This window comes from Canis lupus, chromosome 25 (assembly GCF_048164855.1).
Source record: "Canis lupus baileyi chromosome 25, mCanLup2.hap1, whole genome shotgun sequence".
Lineage (NCBI taxonomy): Eukaryota > Metazoa > Chordata > Mammalia > Carnivora > Canidae > Canis > Canis lupus.
The window spans coordinates 8,080,020-8,095,344 of NC_132862.1; the positions used below are offsets into that span (position 1 = coordinate 8,080,020).

Sequence of the window (15,325 nt, forward strand, 5' to 3'; positions counted from 1 at the left end):
CCTGTTTTTTCATGCAGGATCAAAGCCGAAGGAGCAGCTTCTCTAGGAGACACACTGGACATGGCAGGGGAGAGAAAATAGAGGCCAAACTGCAATGGCCCTTGGTGTTTGCCGGAAACTTCCACTCAGACATGGCATACATTGCTTCCTCTCACTCTATTGGCCAAAACAAATCACATGGCCCAGCATGATACCAAGGGGACCCAGAGGTAGACTCCTCCCACAGAAGCACTGTAAGTTATATGGCTGTCAACAGAGATGTGTAAAATTATTAAAAGGTGCAGTAAAAAAAATCAACAATAATACAATATTCCATAGATTCCATGTTCTCTGCTTTCGGTAATCAACAGGTAAAGTTTCTGTTTTCATTCCCAACAAACATACTGACACTTTTTCTTACAATTTATTTACTTATTTTTAGAGAGGAGGGGGTATGGGAGAGAGAGAATCTCCAGCAGACTCCTTGCTGAGTGAGGAGCCTCAGGAAAGGCTCCATCCCACCACCCTGAGATCATGACCTAAACCGAAATCGAGTCAGATGCTTAACGAACCAAGCCACCCAAATACCCCTAACACTCACTTTTTATCATTTACATAAATTATTTCTTTCAGAGGTTCAGGCTACTGGAAAAAAAAAGTATTTAAATATTCCCTGGAGTTCCCAGAAAGTTCTCTGCAACTTTCTGAGAGAAATGCCATAAATAATAAACAACCATCACCTGTTTTAATACTCTATGGTTCTTTCAAAAATTACAGCCACACCCTAACCCTAACTGATTTAAATATATTCTCTTAGAACCACAGATGTTAGTTGTGTAAAAATGACATTTCAAAAGAAACAAATGGCATAAGTACCCAGACTGGGTTCATTTTGCTAAACAATGGTTTGGAATGTTCTCATTGTGGGTGTTGCAGTCTAAATGAAAGGAAATTCAATTAGAAGTGCCTATGCTTGATTTAGTACTCTTGTCTCTGTATTGCCATTCTTAATATTTTTGAACAAGTGATCTGCATTTTTGTTTTGCACTGGACTCCACAAATTGAATAGACAGTCATGCTCAGAATAGATGTTCCCTCCCCTGGAACAATTTCTCTGTGACCCCTTCAGTAGAGTCAGGTGCCTTTCCCAGGTGCATTCATAAGGCCCTGTGATTATGGCCCTTGATACCCTGTACTGACTTTTTTTTATATTCTTTCTTTCTAATCTCTGGGTTCTTTGAAAACAGGAACATTGACTAGTCCATCATTATATTTCCAGCATCTACTACCAAAAAAAAAAATACTTGATTAATAAATGATTATCAGACATGGCGAATATTTTCTTAAAATTCCCAATTTTGTCAAATGTTATTCTCCAGCAGAAAAGAAACCATTCAATCCTGCCATAGCATGCCTCCTGTGCTTCTTGCCAGGAATTGCCACTGTGTGTGTGTAACTATACACAGAGACCTTATCTTCTTTATCCATTTATCCATTAATGGACACGAAGGTTGCTTCCATGTCTTGGCTCCTATAGATAAATGCTGTTATAAAGATGAACTCCTTCAGCTTCTGTTTGTTCAGGAAAATCTTTATTCTTCCTTTGTTTCTGAAGGACAGCTTCTCCAGGTATAGAATTCTTGGATGACAGTTATTTTGAATAATCATCCTGGCCTGAAAAGTTTCTGTTGAGAAATGCAGTCAACACGTAGCCACTTCCCTCATCCTTCTAATGCAGTCTATCTTAGTGTCTGTGGTATAGGGGGTGCCTCAGCCTCATCCTTGTGTTCTATGATTCTCTTAGTACTGTCTTGTTCTTGAATAATTAATTGTTAGTTGTTCTTGTGAAGGACAGTGAAGTCAGAAATGACCCGTGTTGCCGTCCTGGTGACAACATTTCCTCCTCCTTTGAATAAAAATAAATGTCTGGGTATCTTAGTTAAGCCTCAGACTCTTGGTTTTGGCTCAGGTCGTGATCTCAGGGTCGTGAGATCGAGGGTGGCATTGGGCTCCACTCTCTGCTCTCAGAGCCAACTCTGCTTGACACTCTCTCTCCCTCTTCCTCTGCCTCTCCCTGACCTCTGAAAGACAGAAATCCTTTAAATAAATAAATAAACTGGAGTATGTGCCATGTGTTTTCAGAAGTTCTGGGCTGTTAACCAAAAACCAAATTGGGACAAATTACATAACATCAGCATTACTTTGGGATGGAGGTATGCATCATGGTAAAGCATGTAGGTCAGCTTGGGGCCCAAACATTCCTGAGTTTAAATTCTGACTCTGCTATTTATTTGCTGTGAGAACTTGGGTCATTTACTTAAACTTATCCATGTCCATTTCCTCATTTTTTTAAGAGAAGATAATAATATCTACCACCTCCTGGGTTTGTTAAGGAGAATAATGAGAAGGCATAGAACACTTAGCACCGAGCCCAGGAAGTACAGGGAGACTCAGGAGCAGCAGGCACATCCCTCAAGTGGCTCAAATGCCCTTCTTCCCAAACACTCCTTGCTTTCCCTCCACCCCATTTATACGCTATTCCCCTCATCACTTCCTCCAAATAAATCTCTGGGTATAGACTCAGTTAATCTCCAATCCACAATGGTCAATAAAATATCATTAGAAAGGAATACCCTCCACCCTTGGTTTTCGTAGAATGATTCCTTTGGTAACACCTTTAGTAACAGAGGACTTAACGTACTCTAAAAATATACGAATACATCAGGGTTGCCTGCTCTGATATCAGTAAGGAATTCAAAGTCAAAAAAAAAGTCTTGCTTGGTTTCCTGAAAAGGATATGGCGTCACTGGTAACTTTCTGATAAGAGGCGGCTTATGCACAGAATGAATCTCCTAGGCCCCACCCAGGGGAATTGTTCTCTGTGACATTTTCCTTTCCAGTTGTTTTTAACATTCTTCATAAATAATATTTAACCAAAAAAAAAAACTCAATAGTAAAGCTATTTTTAAAAAACCTTTCATCAAAAAAGCATGTTTTATTTATTTCAGTTGATTGGGGTGCTTGAATGAAACCTGTAAAGGAAAAGATTTTATAAAACTATACAAAGAGAAAGTGACTTTTTTTGTTTGTTTGTTTGTTTGTTTGAAATGCCTTAATGAACCAAAGTCCTGGTCATGTTCAAATGCTACAGTAACCTGAGGTTCACAGATGGACCATCACACCTCCAGCAAAGTATGCAAATATATGGGTGTACCCACACATGGACATTTTTTTGAGTGTGGGAGCCATAGTTTCATGAGATTTTCCAAAGGATCTTAAGTTCCACACCAGCTTCTCGCCCTTCCCCCAAAAGTTAAGTGCAATCATTCTGATTTGGTATCTTCATTGATACTAAATGATATTCATTGATATTTATAAATTGAATAGCCACTTCTAATTCTATAAATTCAGATTTCTATTTTAGGAATTTTTTCATAAAGGCATCATGTACATTTGGAAAATTTTAAGGTTAGAAAGAAAACTGGACTCTAAACTGGTTTGATGTGGGCAGCCTGGGTGGCTCAGCGGTTTAGTGCTGCCTTCAGCCCAGAGCCTGATCCTGGAGACCCGGGATCAAGTTCCACATCGGGCTCCCTGCATGGAGCCTGCTTCTCCCTCTGCCTGTGTCTCTGTGTCTCTCATGAATAAATAAATAAAATCTTTTTAAAAACATAAAAATAAAAAATAAACTGGTTCAATGCAATGTTTCCATGCAAACAGGGATGGGATTAAACAGTTTAATATCCCTTCCCATTTTAAGGACTTAGTTACTGGTTTGCCACTTATTTAAAGGGATGACTTTGAATCACCTTAGAAATATCCTTGGCTCTGAAATAATCAGGACATAATAGCAACTCTTCATAAAATATTGTTCACTGCAATGTTGTTTATAACATTCTAATGTGAAAAAAAAATCAGCAAGTGATTGGATTTCCTACGGTAGATTACCCTGCAACATTTTTTTAAATGATGCTTTCAAAGAATTTTAACAGCATGGTAAAGGTTAACAGGAGTAAAGTAAGCTTAAAACAAAGGGAACAAAACTATAAATATACATTTATATTATATACATTTATATTTATATACATGTATAATATACATTTATAGTATAAATGTGTTGCAAAATTATAGGTAATGTTTGTATATATTCCAAAGCTGCCTCTGTTATAAGTAGCCTCAAAGGACAGATACCAAAATGTTAAAGTTGTTATCTCTAGATGGTAGGATCATAGATTGTTTTGTTTACATTTTGCTGTTGGTGGTGGTGCTCTCTTTTTTTAAAGATTTTATTTGCTTATTTATTTATTTATTTATTTAAGAGAGAAAGAGAGCATGAGAGTGGGGAAAGGGCAGAGGACAAGCAGACCTGAGCCTAATGCAGGGCTCCATTCCAAGACCCTGAGATCATGACCCGAGCTGAAGTCAGATGCTTAACCAACTGAGCCACCAGGTGCCCCATGTTCTCTTCAATTGTTCTTGTCTTATTTTTTTTTAAACGAAAATACTTTTTTTGTTTCTGGTTACCAAATAACCATAAAATATTTAGATAGTGCAGAAAGACACCAATTAAAAAACAAAAATCAGGGCAGCCAGGGTAGCTTAACGGTTTAGCGCCGCCTTCAGCCCAGGGCCTGATCCTGGAGACCTGGATCGAGTCCCGCGTCGGACTCCCTGCATGGAGCCTGCTTCTCCCTCTGCCTATGTCTCTGCCTCTCTCGCTCTCTCTCTGATGAATAAATGAATGAAAAATCTTTTAAAAAAAAAAAAAAGAAAAGAAAAGAAAAAACAAGAAAAAATCACTTAGAATCCTGACACTGGAAAATGATATTATGAACATTTTGACATAATCATCCTGAGTATTTCTACACAGGTCCCCCTATACACACTCACTCATGCAAACACACACACTACAAAAGAGAATTGTACACCTTTATAAAAACCTTTATAAGGTTTTTTTTTTTAACTAATACACCATTTCTTAGAGCAGTTTCAGGTTTACAGAAACATTGAACAGAAAGTAAGAACAGAGAGTTGATGTATATTCATTCCTCACCCTCCACCACCCAGTCCCCCTATAATGAACATCTTACATCGGTGGGGTCATTTGTTACAACCGATGAACAAATACTTAATAATAATATTATTAGTATTAGTATTAGTATTATCCAACGTTTACATTAGGATTCACTTTTCTATGGGTTTTACCAAATGCATTAGACTATCACACAGAATAGCTGTCCTGTCCTGAAAGTCCCCTATGCCCCACCTATTCATCCCTCCCTTCACTTTCCCCCAGCCCCCAGCAACTCCTGGTCTTTTCAAGGTCTCCATGGTTTTGCTTCTTCTAGAATGTTACACATCATGTAGCCTTTCGGACTAATTTCTCTCCCTTAGCAACAGGCATTGATGGTTCCTCAGTGTCTTTTCTGTGCTTTCCTGATGTGATAGCTCATTTCTTTTTATCACTAAATAATATTTCATTGTCTGGATATACCACACAGTTTACTGATCTATCCACCTACTGAAGAATTGGTTGTTTACAATTTTGGGCAATTATAAATAACACTGCTATAAATATCCACGTGCAGGTTTTTGTGTGGACATCAGTTTTCAACTCCTTTGCATAAATACCAAGAACTGTGACTACTGGATCATATGGTAAGACTGTGTTTGTTTGGCTTTGTAAGAAACTGCCAGACTGTCTTCCAAAATGACTGTTGTAGTCTGCTCTTTAATTAACGATTTATTGCAGACATCTTTTCGTATAAATAAATAATAACTGCATAGTATTCTACAGTCCATACATAGATCCTGTAGCTTAGCCATTCCCCCTATTTATGAGCATCAAGATCACTTCCAGTTTTTTGCTATTGCAAGCAATGCTGAGATAAACCTCTTTGATCTGAGATATATACCTCTTTGATCATTTGTCCAATTATATCTGGAAAATAATCTGAAAAATGTTTAAAGGCTTGAACATATTTAGTTTTCGTGAATGGCTACACAAATGTGCACTCGCACTTGAGAACAATGTACCACCCTCCTTGTCTCTCATAATTAGTCCTCCTCGACCTCACCAACCCAATTGGTAGAAATGTGCATCTCAGTATTGCTCTGGCTTATCTTTTTTAGATTCCTCAGAAGATTAGACATGTTTTCACTTTTGTTTGCGATTTGTATTTCTTTCTTTGTGAATTGTGTTCATATTCTTTTTACTTTTGCTATTGGAGTACGAAAGAGAAATTTCTTTGTTTTCTAAAATTCTTTGTATACCTTATTTCTGGTTTCTAGCAGGCAGTTTATTAGAATATGCACTATTAATTTAATAGTTCTTAAGAGCAAAGGGAAAGAGACATTATGTATACACTAACCTTGGAAAGGGTGAAAAAATAAGGAAATACAGTGTTTCTGCGATATGTGTTGGTTTTTGAAAAAAATCTAACTTTCGTGGTGGCAATTTTGATTTTTGTTTATTTTGTTTTGTTTTCGCCACATTAAACTTTTATGGTCAGATTTGTGAGCCATTCATTTGCGTTTTCCGGCCCTGTTGTCACGCTCTCACAAGCCTGCTCTAGTCACAGAGTGTGAGTATAAAAAGGTTCAACTTGGGCAGCCCAGGTAGGTCAGCGGTTAGCGCCGCCTTCAGCCCAGGGTGTGATTCTGGAGACCCAGGATGGAGTCCCACGTCGTGCTCCCTGTATGGAGCCTGCTTCTCCCTCTCCCTGTGTCTCTGCCTCTCTTTCTCTCTGTGTCTCTCATGAATGAATAAATAAATAAAATCTTTTTAAAAAGTAAAAAGGTTCACTTTAAGCGTTGTCTAGCAGCTTAATGTGTCTGTGTTTTTTAAGATTACACATCTTTTATCCATTTGTAATTTCTGTAAGTACAATCCCATACTTTTTTCTCCCCAAATGGCTATAGCAAGTTGTCCCAGCACCATCTATAAAAAGTCCATCTTTTGGGCCACTTTATCATATGCTAAATCTCCATCTATATTTGGGGCAATCTCTGAACTCAATATTTTTTCCATCCTTCCGTGGCTTTTTGGAGCTAAGACCACACTGTTTAAATTACCATAGCTTTTAATATCCCAGATAACTTCATGACTCACCCCCTGCAAGTCTTCACTCAAATACCACCTTCTCTGTGAGTCTTCCTGAGCACCCTACTTACAACCACAACTTCCGTCTACCCCCACCCTGCCCCACACCCTCCTTCTATCTAGTCCCTTCTTTGCTTCATTCTTCTCCTTAACACATGTCACTAGCTGACATCCTACATAGTTTACTTGTTGTCTGCGTTTCTAAACTAAGTTCCACCAGAATAGGGATTTTGGTCTGTTTTATGCACTTTCACGTCCTCAGTGCCTAGAACACTGCCAAGCACAGAGTAGATCTTCAAAAATAGTTGTTGAATGAGTGAATATCTGGTAGACAAGAGCATCCTATGTATAACCACGACCCTTTTTTTGAGAATTCACCAGCTCTTTTTACAAAATGATTTTTCCATGAAATATAGACTTGATCTGACCAACTAAAAAAGAAAAATCCATGGAATTCTGATAAGATTACTGTTGAATAAAGAGATTGTTTTTGAAAGAATTGACAACTTTATAGCATTGAATCCTTCCAAGTATGAACCAGTTATTTTCCTTTTTTTCCTAGTCTTCTTTTACGTCCCTCAGTATACTTGAGTGATTTTCTTCATAAAGGTCCTATGTATTTCATATCACAATGGTTCCTAATCATTTGGGATTTTGTTTTGTTTTGTTTTTAAAAGATTTTATCTATTTATTTGAGAGAGAGAGAGAGAACAAGCGGAGGGGTGAGGCGGAGGGAGAGAGAGAAGCAGACTCCCTAAGCAGGGAGCCCAATGTCCAGGACCTCAAGATCATGACCTGAGCTGAAGGCAGAAGATTAACTGACTGAACCACTCAGAAGCTCCTCTTTGTGATGTTTTTTTGTTACTACTTACTCATTTATTCAATAAATGTTTATTATTGTTTACTATGTACCAGGCACAGCTTTGGAGCTAGGGAGACAGCAGTGAGCAAGATGGTGTCTGCCCTCATGGAGTTCACGTTCTAATGAAAATGGAACTCTTTTTTTTCTCTTATATTTTTAACTGGTAATTTTGGGTAGATAAGAAAGCTACTGAATTTTGTGCATTTACTTTTAACCTATCTTTTTACTAAAATCACTTGTTTCCAAAAGTATAAAGATGGATTTTCTGGCTTTACCAAATAAATAACCACATCACTTGCACTAGTGATAATTTTGTATCTCCTTTCCCACGGTATGCATCTCTAGATCATTTTTCTTTCGTTTATCCATTAGCACAATGGAGTTTTCCAATAGTCCCTATATTTACCCACACTTTAATTTCTGGAAACTATTTTTACAGTAAAAAAAAAAAAAAAGCCATATTTAAAAAAAATCTTTAGGTTCGTATAATATACCAGAAATTTTAATTTAGATGAATCAAAACATCTGATATGATACAATTCACATCCATTATATGCAACTGCTATAAAGGTCACTTTGAGAAAATCTTATGTTCCTTTCTCTTTACTGGCAGATTTTTCATATAAAATTGATAAAAAGAAAAGAAGATTGAAGCTGATTTATGTTTAGGTGGCTAATTTTTTTTTAAGTTTTTTTTATTATTATTATTATTTTATTTATGATAGGCACACAGTGAGAGAGAGAGAGGCAGAGACACAGGCAGAGGGAGAAGCAGGCTCCATGCACCGGAAGCCTGACGTGGGATTCGATCCCGGGTCTCCAGGATCGCGCCCTAGGCCAAAGGCAGGCGCCAAACCGCTGCGCCACCCAGGGATCCCAAGGTGGCTAATTAATTTATTGAACCAGCTACTGCTGAATCTAATTGTTTTTTGAAACAAAACATAAAACCATATTTCTCCATTGAAAGTTGGAAAATATTAAATCTTCTTACTTTTTATATTAGTTTAATTTACTAATTCCTTATGTGAATATTGCAATAGCCAACTATTTCATTTGCATATCTAACCACATTGAAATAAGGCAGCATGAGTAAAGTTTTATGCCACATTTGTAAACTAAGATTTTCTGGGGAGATTCATTTGTCCTATTAAAATAAAATAAGATTAAGGGCCATGATACAGTGCCCATTTCTACAGTTAAAAAAAAATGAGACTCAGGAGTCCTATGTGTCTTGCCCATGCTCACACAGTAGGTCCCAGAGTTCAGACCTAAACTTTGATTTTCTGTTACCTGTGAAATATTCTTTCTACATGCTCTTCTTTTCACTTAGCATTATGCATGTAATTAGAAACACTCAAGTGTGTTTCCTCACCTACTTAGAAGATTTTCTCGACTGTTAGTATTGCATATTTTAGGAGGAAGTTAATTCTTATAAAATCCACATGTGATTTTTTATTTGATGGCACCCTTTTCCTGGAGGTTCAAATAATTAAAGTATGTTTGAGAAGAGTAAATTCTTACCACAGTCCTGTGTATGGGGGAACAGAAATGATGAGTCTCCTATGATATGAATCAACATTCTAATCATTTAAAAAATAGGTGCATTCATTCATAAGTGTCACAAAGCCCTCCCAATTGAATAGGAAGGAATATCTGAGTGGAACTGATAACAGCTAAGCCTGAAGAGGAAGCACAACAGCCCATTACAAGCTATTGAAAAATTCCATAAAAAAAAAAAAAAAGAAAAGAAAAGAAAGAAAAGAAAAAGACATACAGCAGGAAATTCCTGACCAGTAGTGTAATCTCTTACATAAATGTGCTGGCAGATAAATGGATTTTTATGATTTTGCTTACACCCACTGCATATTGCCTCTTTAGATATGTCACCTTGCAGATGTATTATAACTTCACTCTAGCGCTATTAAATGGTCAGATTCAATAAATTGTAGGTTCATTTTAATCCCTTCAAAATACTCTTGGCCCTTAGCCCAAAAGTGAGGGGAGGGGTGAGTAAACTAAAATACCCAAAGAAATTTGCTTTAAGTCTCAGGAAATATATTGAGAATTCAATACCCTAATTTACTATTATACATAAGGAATTAGGTAGTGGAAATTTTTACTTACTAATTAAGCCCACAGCTATAGAATTATAAACATGGCAATGAGAATAAAGAGCTAAAAGTAAATGAAATAAATATGTACTAAGCTTCATGCACATGTTAAACACTGACCTGGATGTTTTACCTACATTATCTCATTGCATTTTTAGCAATACAGCACGCAAAATGACTATTATGCTCATTCTACAGATCAAAAAACTGAGTTTCTAAAACATGAAGTTATATAATCCATGCTCTCTCACTTCCTAGGCCGACCTAGATTTAGTCATTCCTGGCTCTACCACTTTCTGCCTACGCAACCCTGTATGAGTCTTGAACCTCTGTGAGCCTCAGCCTCCCTCTCCTCACTTGTTAAATTAGAGTGATGAGACCCACCTCACCTCCTCAGGAGGCTACTGTGAAAACAATGCAAAACAAAGCACAGGTGGTTACTACTATGGACACTAGCAAACAATAGTTAAGGTAATAAGAGAAAATGACGGGAATTGATTTCCAGACTGTTTTCTCGGACACTTTGTTTTCAAATGTTTGATTATGCAATACTGTACTATTTTCCAGGCAAGGTCTTTTGGGTTGAGTATCAATGAATCATTTCCTTCATATTCAGATGAAAGATATGCCTGGGTAACTCAGGTTCCCACCCTGCTTTATCTTAACGATCCATACATTGCAGGTAAGCAAACAATTAGTATTGTTAAGAATTTCACTTATAAGAGTCTAAGATTCCCTCTCTACAGATATTTCCAGCATAAAAGAAAAGGACTATTGTATTGGGCCATTGACCTACTGACTCTTGGTCTACAATGACAAGCTCTATGCCAGCAAAGAGAGAGACAAGAGAACCAAATCCAGAGTTTTCAACTTTCCTTGTTAACTAAATTTTCTTTTTTTTTTTTTTAAGATTTTATTTATTTATTCATGAGAGACAGAGAGAGAGAAGCAGAGACACACACAGGCAGAGGGAGAAGCAGGCTCCATGCAGGGAGCCTGACATGGGACTCGATCCCAGGTCTTCAGGATCACACCCTGGGCTGAAGGCAGCACTAAACTGCTGAGCCACCCAGGCTGCCCTAAATTCAGTTTTCAAATTAAATTCTATGTGGATCTACAACATAAAAAACAGACAATAAAACTAATATTTTATTAGAATATTTTATCATTTCAAAATTGATACATGTGTTTAATGTAAGATTAATAAACTGAGAACAGTGAGTTTTAAGGAACACAAAAAAATTGAAATTATAGGCTATTCATGGTAGTGATACAGATCTTAACCTCTGTATCAAAATATCTCATTTTGTTGTTTTGTTTTCACTAAAGTGAGATAAGCCTGATTCACAAGATTGCATAGGAGAACAGTTTTTGTTAGCTGGTTGTTTGTTTTGCTTTTGTGGTTGACTGTAGATTTGGTTGTTTTGTTGGTGTTCATATTTTTTTTTTAAAGATTTTATTTATTTATTCAGGACAGACATGGGGGGTGGTGAGAAGCAGAGACACGGGCAGAGAGAGAAGCAAGCTCCACGCAGAGAGCCTGACGTGGGACTCGATCCCGGGTCTCCAGGATCATACCCCAGACTGAAGGCGGCGCCAAACCACTGGGCCATCAGGGCTGCCCTGTGTTCATATTTAATAGCATATATTGCTTTTCAGTTAAGCAGTTTGCCAAGAGAGACTTTGTTAGAAACTATGCACATAAGTTAACCGAACCATACAACTTAACATCATCAATAATTTAATATTGTTCTGAAAGTATGTGCAAGTAAGTGATTCCTTAGCTGGAGAATTCAAGAGAATCAGCTGAACAACTATTACAAACAATGAAAAAATCAATAAAGAAACATAATATGGAAAAACAATAGTCTTCATACATACAAACAGTAACCAGGAGACATAATAGAAGGAATCATTACCCAAAAAATTAATAAAAAGATAAAAATTCCTCAAGATAAACTTAACAGTCATTTTTTAAAAGACTAAAACAAGGGTTAAAAGTAAATAAATAAATAAATAAATAAATAAATAAATAAATAAATTAAATAAATAAATAAATAAATAAACAAACAAACAACAAGGGTTGTCTGGGTGGCTCAGTCGGTTGAGCATTTGACTCTTGGTTTTGGATCAGGTCATGATCTCCCCGTTATGGGATGAGCCCTGGGAGTCAAGTTCCATGTTGGGGCTCCACGCTCAGCACTGAGTCTCCTTGAGATTCTCATTCCCTTCCCCTCTATTCCCTCTCCCCAAATAAAAAACAAATAAAATCCTTTTTTAAAAAAAAACTTAAACAAAAATATCATGTTTTTTTTGGTTTTAAAGACTCATCATCTTAAGATGTCAATTCTTTCAAAGTGAACTTATAAATATTGTGCATTCCACTCTCAAAATTACTAGTGGGATTTTTTTTTCAATCTGGACAAGTTGATTTTAAGGTTCTGATATAAAACCAAGTCAGCAGTAAGAGCCAGGAAAAAGCACTTAGGGAAAAATAAAAAGAAGAATTAGGAAGGACTGATCATACCAATTATTAAAGAGTGAAAGAAGAAAAGGAGGGAAGGATGCAAGGTGAAAATGTAAGCCTGTATAATTGCTTGTGTCTGCACTGAATATCTCAGAAGAAATTGGCTATATTGGTTGGTTCTGTAGATGTCTTTTGTTCCATTTTAAAATTTTGCATCATATGCATGTATTATCCATTTAAAAATTAAAAAGAAAATAATTTTAATAGGTAGATGTTAATTGGATAAAGATAATACTTTTCTGTTCTATCAAACTAAAGAAAGCATATCAATTACATTTAAATGTCTGGAATTCATTTGTGTATAGTAGGCTTACAATCTTAATCAGAGATTAGTTATACCTCTGTAATAGAAAATAGCTTATAATGTGGTGTATTTTGAAAATTTCATCTTAGAATCTAGGACAGTTGAGGCTTCCAAAAGCCTTAGCACTCAGAATAGCCACTTAAAAAAAAGGAAAAAGAAAAAGAAAGAAAAGTACCTGTTTATAACGGCTGCCTAGGAGATACATTAAAATACAATTTTTAATACAAATACATTACTTTTCTCCCTTCCACCTCACTAGTATACAAATTTTATAGACTTCATGGAATAAATGAGAAATTATCTTATGATTAACTACTTCTCTGTCTTGAATTTCAGCAGAACTTCAATGATACTAGGAGACATGAAATCTGTTAAAACCCTTAATATTGTCCCTGGTACACAGAGGCACACAAGAAATACTTGTGGAATAAACACTAGCTACTAAAGATACTTGGTGAGTTGTCTTTTGAGATCCTAATGCCATTAAATGCCATTAAAACTATGCTAATTGGGATTTTTTTCAGGTGTAATTGATTTTTTTTTAAGATTTTATTTATTTATTCATGAGAAACACAGAAAGGAGAGAGAGAGAGAGGCAGAGACACAGGCAGAGGGAGAAGCAGGCTCCATGCAGGGAGCCTGACGTGGAACTCCATCCTGGGTCTCCAGGATCAGGCCCTGGGCTGAAGGCGGCGCTAAACCGCTGAGCCACTCGGGCCGCCTGGTGTAATTGATATTTTTAAACTCAATTTTGAAAAAGTTGAAATCACAGAATTAGTACCAAAATAGTATCAATACAAAAGTAACCAGGAAAGAAAACAAAGCCCATATTTTCCAATAAATATAGCAAAATATTCTAGTTGTTCTCCTATGATCATTTGGTCATTCAAGATCCTTGAAATGTATTATTATAAAAAGACACATCATTCCTTGAAGTATTAGAATAGTAGGAGAAAAAGTCTGAACACAATCTAAATATCTATCAGTAGAGAGCCAATTTTGAACAAATTCTAGTATCTTCACGGAATGGAACACTATGTAGCTATATAAAAGAATAAATTAGGTTTCTAAATTTTTTTTTCAATTTTTATTTATTTATGATAGTCACAGAGAGAGAGAGAGAGAGAGGCAGAGACATAGGCCGAGGGAGAAGCAGGCTCCATGCACCGGGAGCCCGATGTGGGACTCGATCCCGGGTCTCCAGGATCGCACCCTGGGCCAAAGGCAGGCGCCAAACCGCTGCGCCACCCAGGGTTCCCAAATTAGGTTTCTATATGCCAGTGTGGAACAAACAAGATATTCTGTTAACTTTGTTAAAAGCACAAAACTGAACAAGGCAGCCTGGGTTCTCAAGTCACTGCATAAAATTGCACAGTTCAAACGTCCCTCCAAGATCCCTTGGAGCAATGCCAGTTTGGAGGCTCAGAAACCCTCTCTCCATAAATCCACAAACCCTCTCTTGGTAAATCCTGCATTGAGCTGGCATTCCTTTGGCACCGAAAGACATTTCAGTTCTTCAGTTACACATTAGATGAAGCTGAATTCCCTTTAGGGGCCATGCTGTGTGATAAATACAGTCTTTAAAAGCTAGCCGCTCTTCAGCCACAAAGAAAGAAGAAATTCCTGCAATATGCAACAACATGGATGAATTTTGAGGGCATTATACTAAGTACAATAAGCCAGTTACAGAGGGACAAATGCTGCATGATTCCACTTATATGAGGTCTCTAAAGTAGTCAAATTCATAGAAGTAAAGAGTGGTGGTTGCCAGGGGCAGCAAGGAGGAGAAAGGAAGAGCCGCTAATCACCAGGTATAAAGTTTCAGTGGTGCAAGAGGAGGAAGTTCTAGAGATGTGCTGTACAACACTGCACCTGTAGTTAACAATATTGTACTGTGCACTTTAAAATCTGTTGAGATGGTAGATCTCGTGTGTTCTTACCACAGTGAAATAGAAATAAAAAGTGAGCCTCACCCTTGGCTCAGGCTATGCGTACTCTGAGGGTAAGCCCAGCTGAAGGAACAGGAGGTTGGGGTGTTGGTCTCCTGCCCACTCATTGAGTGAAATGGCAGGTGTGGTCACCAGCACTGATTCTCTCCTGATTTGGTTTTTTTGTTTTGTTTCTTTTTACTATTAATATGTTTGTTGCCTACTATATACAATTGATTTTTTTTCACTTCAGATATTTGCAGTTGATCTAATAAATCAGGTTCACTTATAGCAAACCTCCTCTGTAAAATTCTCCCACTTGTATAAAATAATTAAAGGACACATATCCACATATGTACTACCTGTACATGAACTATCTAGAGGGATCAAGAAACTGGAAATGCAGGTTACTTTTGCCAAGAACAGAGGACCTGAATAACTGGAGTCAGGATACTTTTTTGGTATATTGTGTATTGTTTGAATGTTTTACCATGTATAGCACTGTATTTAAA

At 37.0% G+C, this 15,325-nt stretch overlaps 2 long non-coding RNA genes across 9 annotated transcripts in view; both read left to right on the top strand.

The window, feature by feature from the left end:
* The window catches only part of LOC140617214 (uncharacterized), a 57,320-nt gene extending 56,882 nt beyond the window's left edge, over positions 1 to 438 (top strand). Inside the window, exon 3 of the long non-coding RNA XR_012017431.1 lies at positions 18 to 438. This is a non-coding gene — a long non-coding RNA (uncharacterized lncRNA). The remainder of the gene's footprint in view (positions 1 to 17) is intronic.
* A 4,680-nt stretch (positions 439 to 5,118) lies between these two features.
* Positions 5,119 to 15,325, top strand: part of LOC140617213 (uncharacterized) — a 34,866-nt gene continuing 24,659 nt past the window's right edge. The window contains exons 1-4 of one of the 8 annotated variants that reach the window (XR_012017428.1): positions 5,119 to 5,637; positions 10,313 to 10,525; positions 10,622 to 10,736; positions 13,222 to 13,339. This is a non-coding gene — a long non-coding RNA (uncharacterized lncRNA). The remainder of the gene's footprint in view (positions 5,638 to 10,312; positions 10,526 to 10,621; positions 10,737 to 13,221; positions 13,340 to 15,325) is intronic. The other 7 variants (XR_012017426.1, XR_012017422.1, XR_012017424.1 and 4 more) reach the window with 7 other exon arrangements.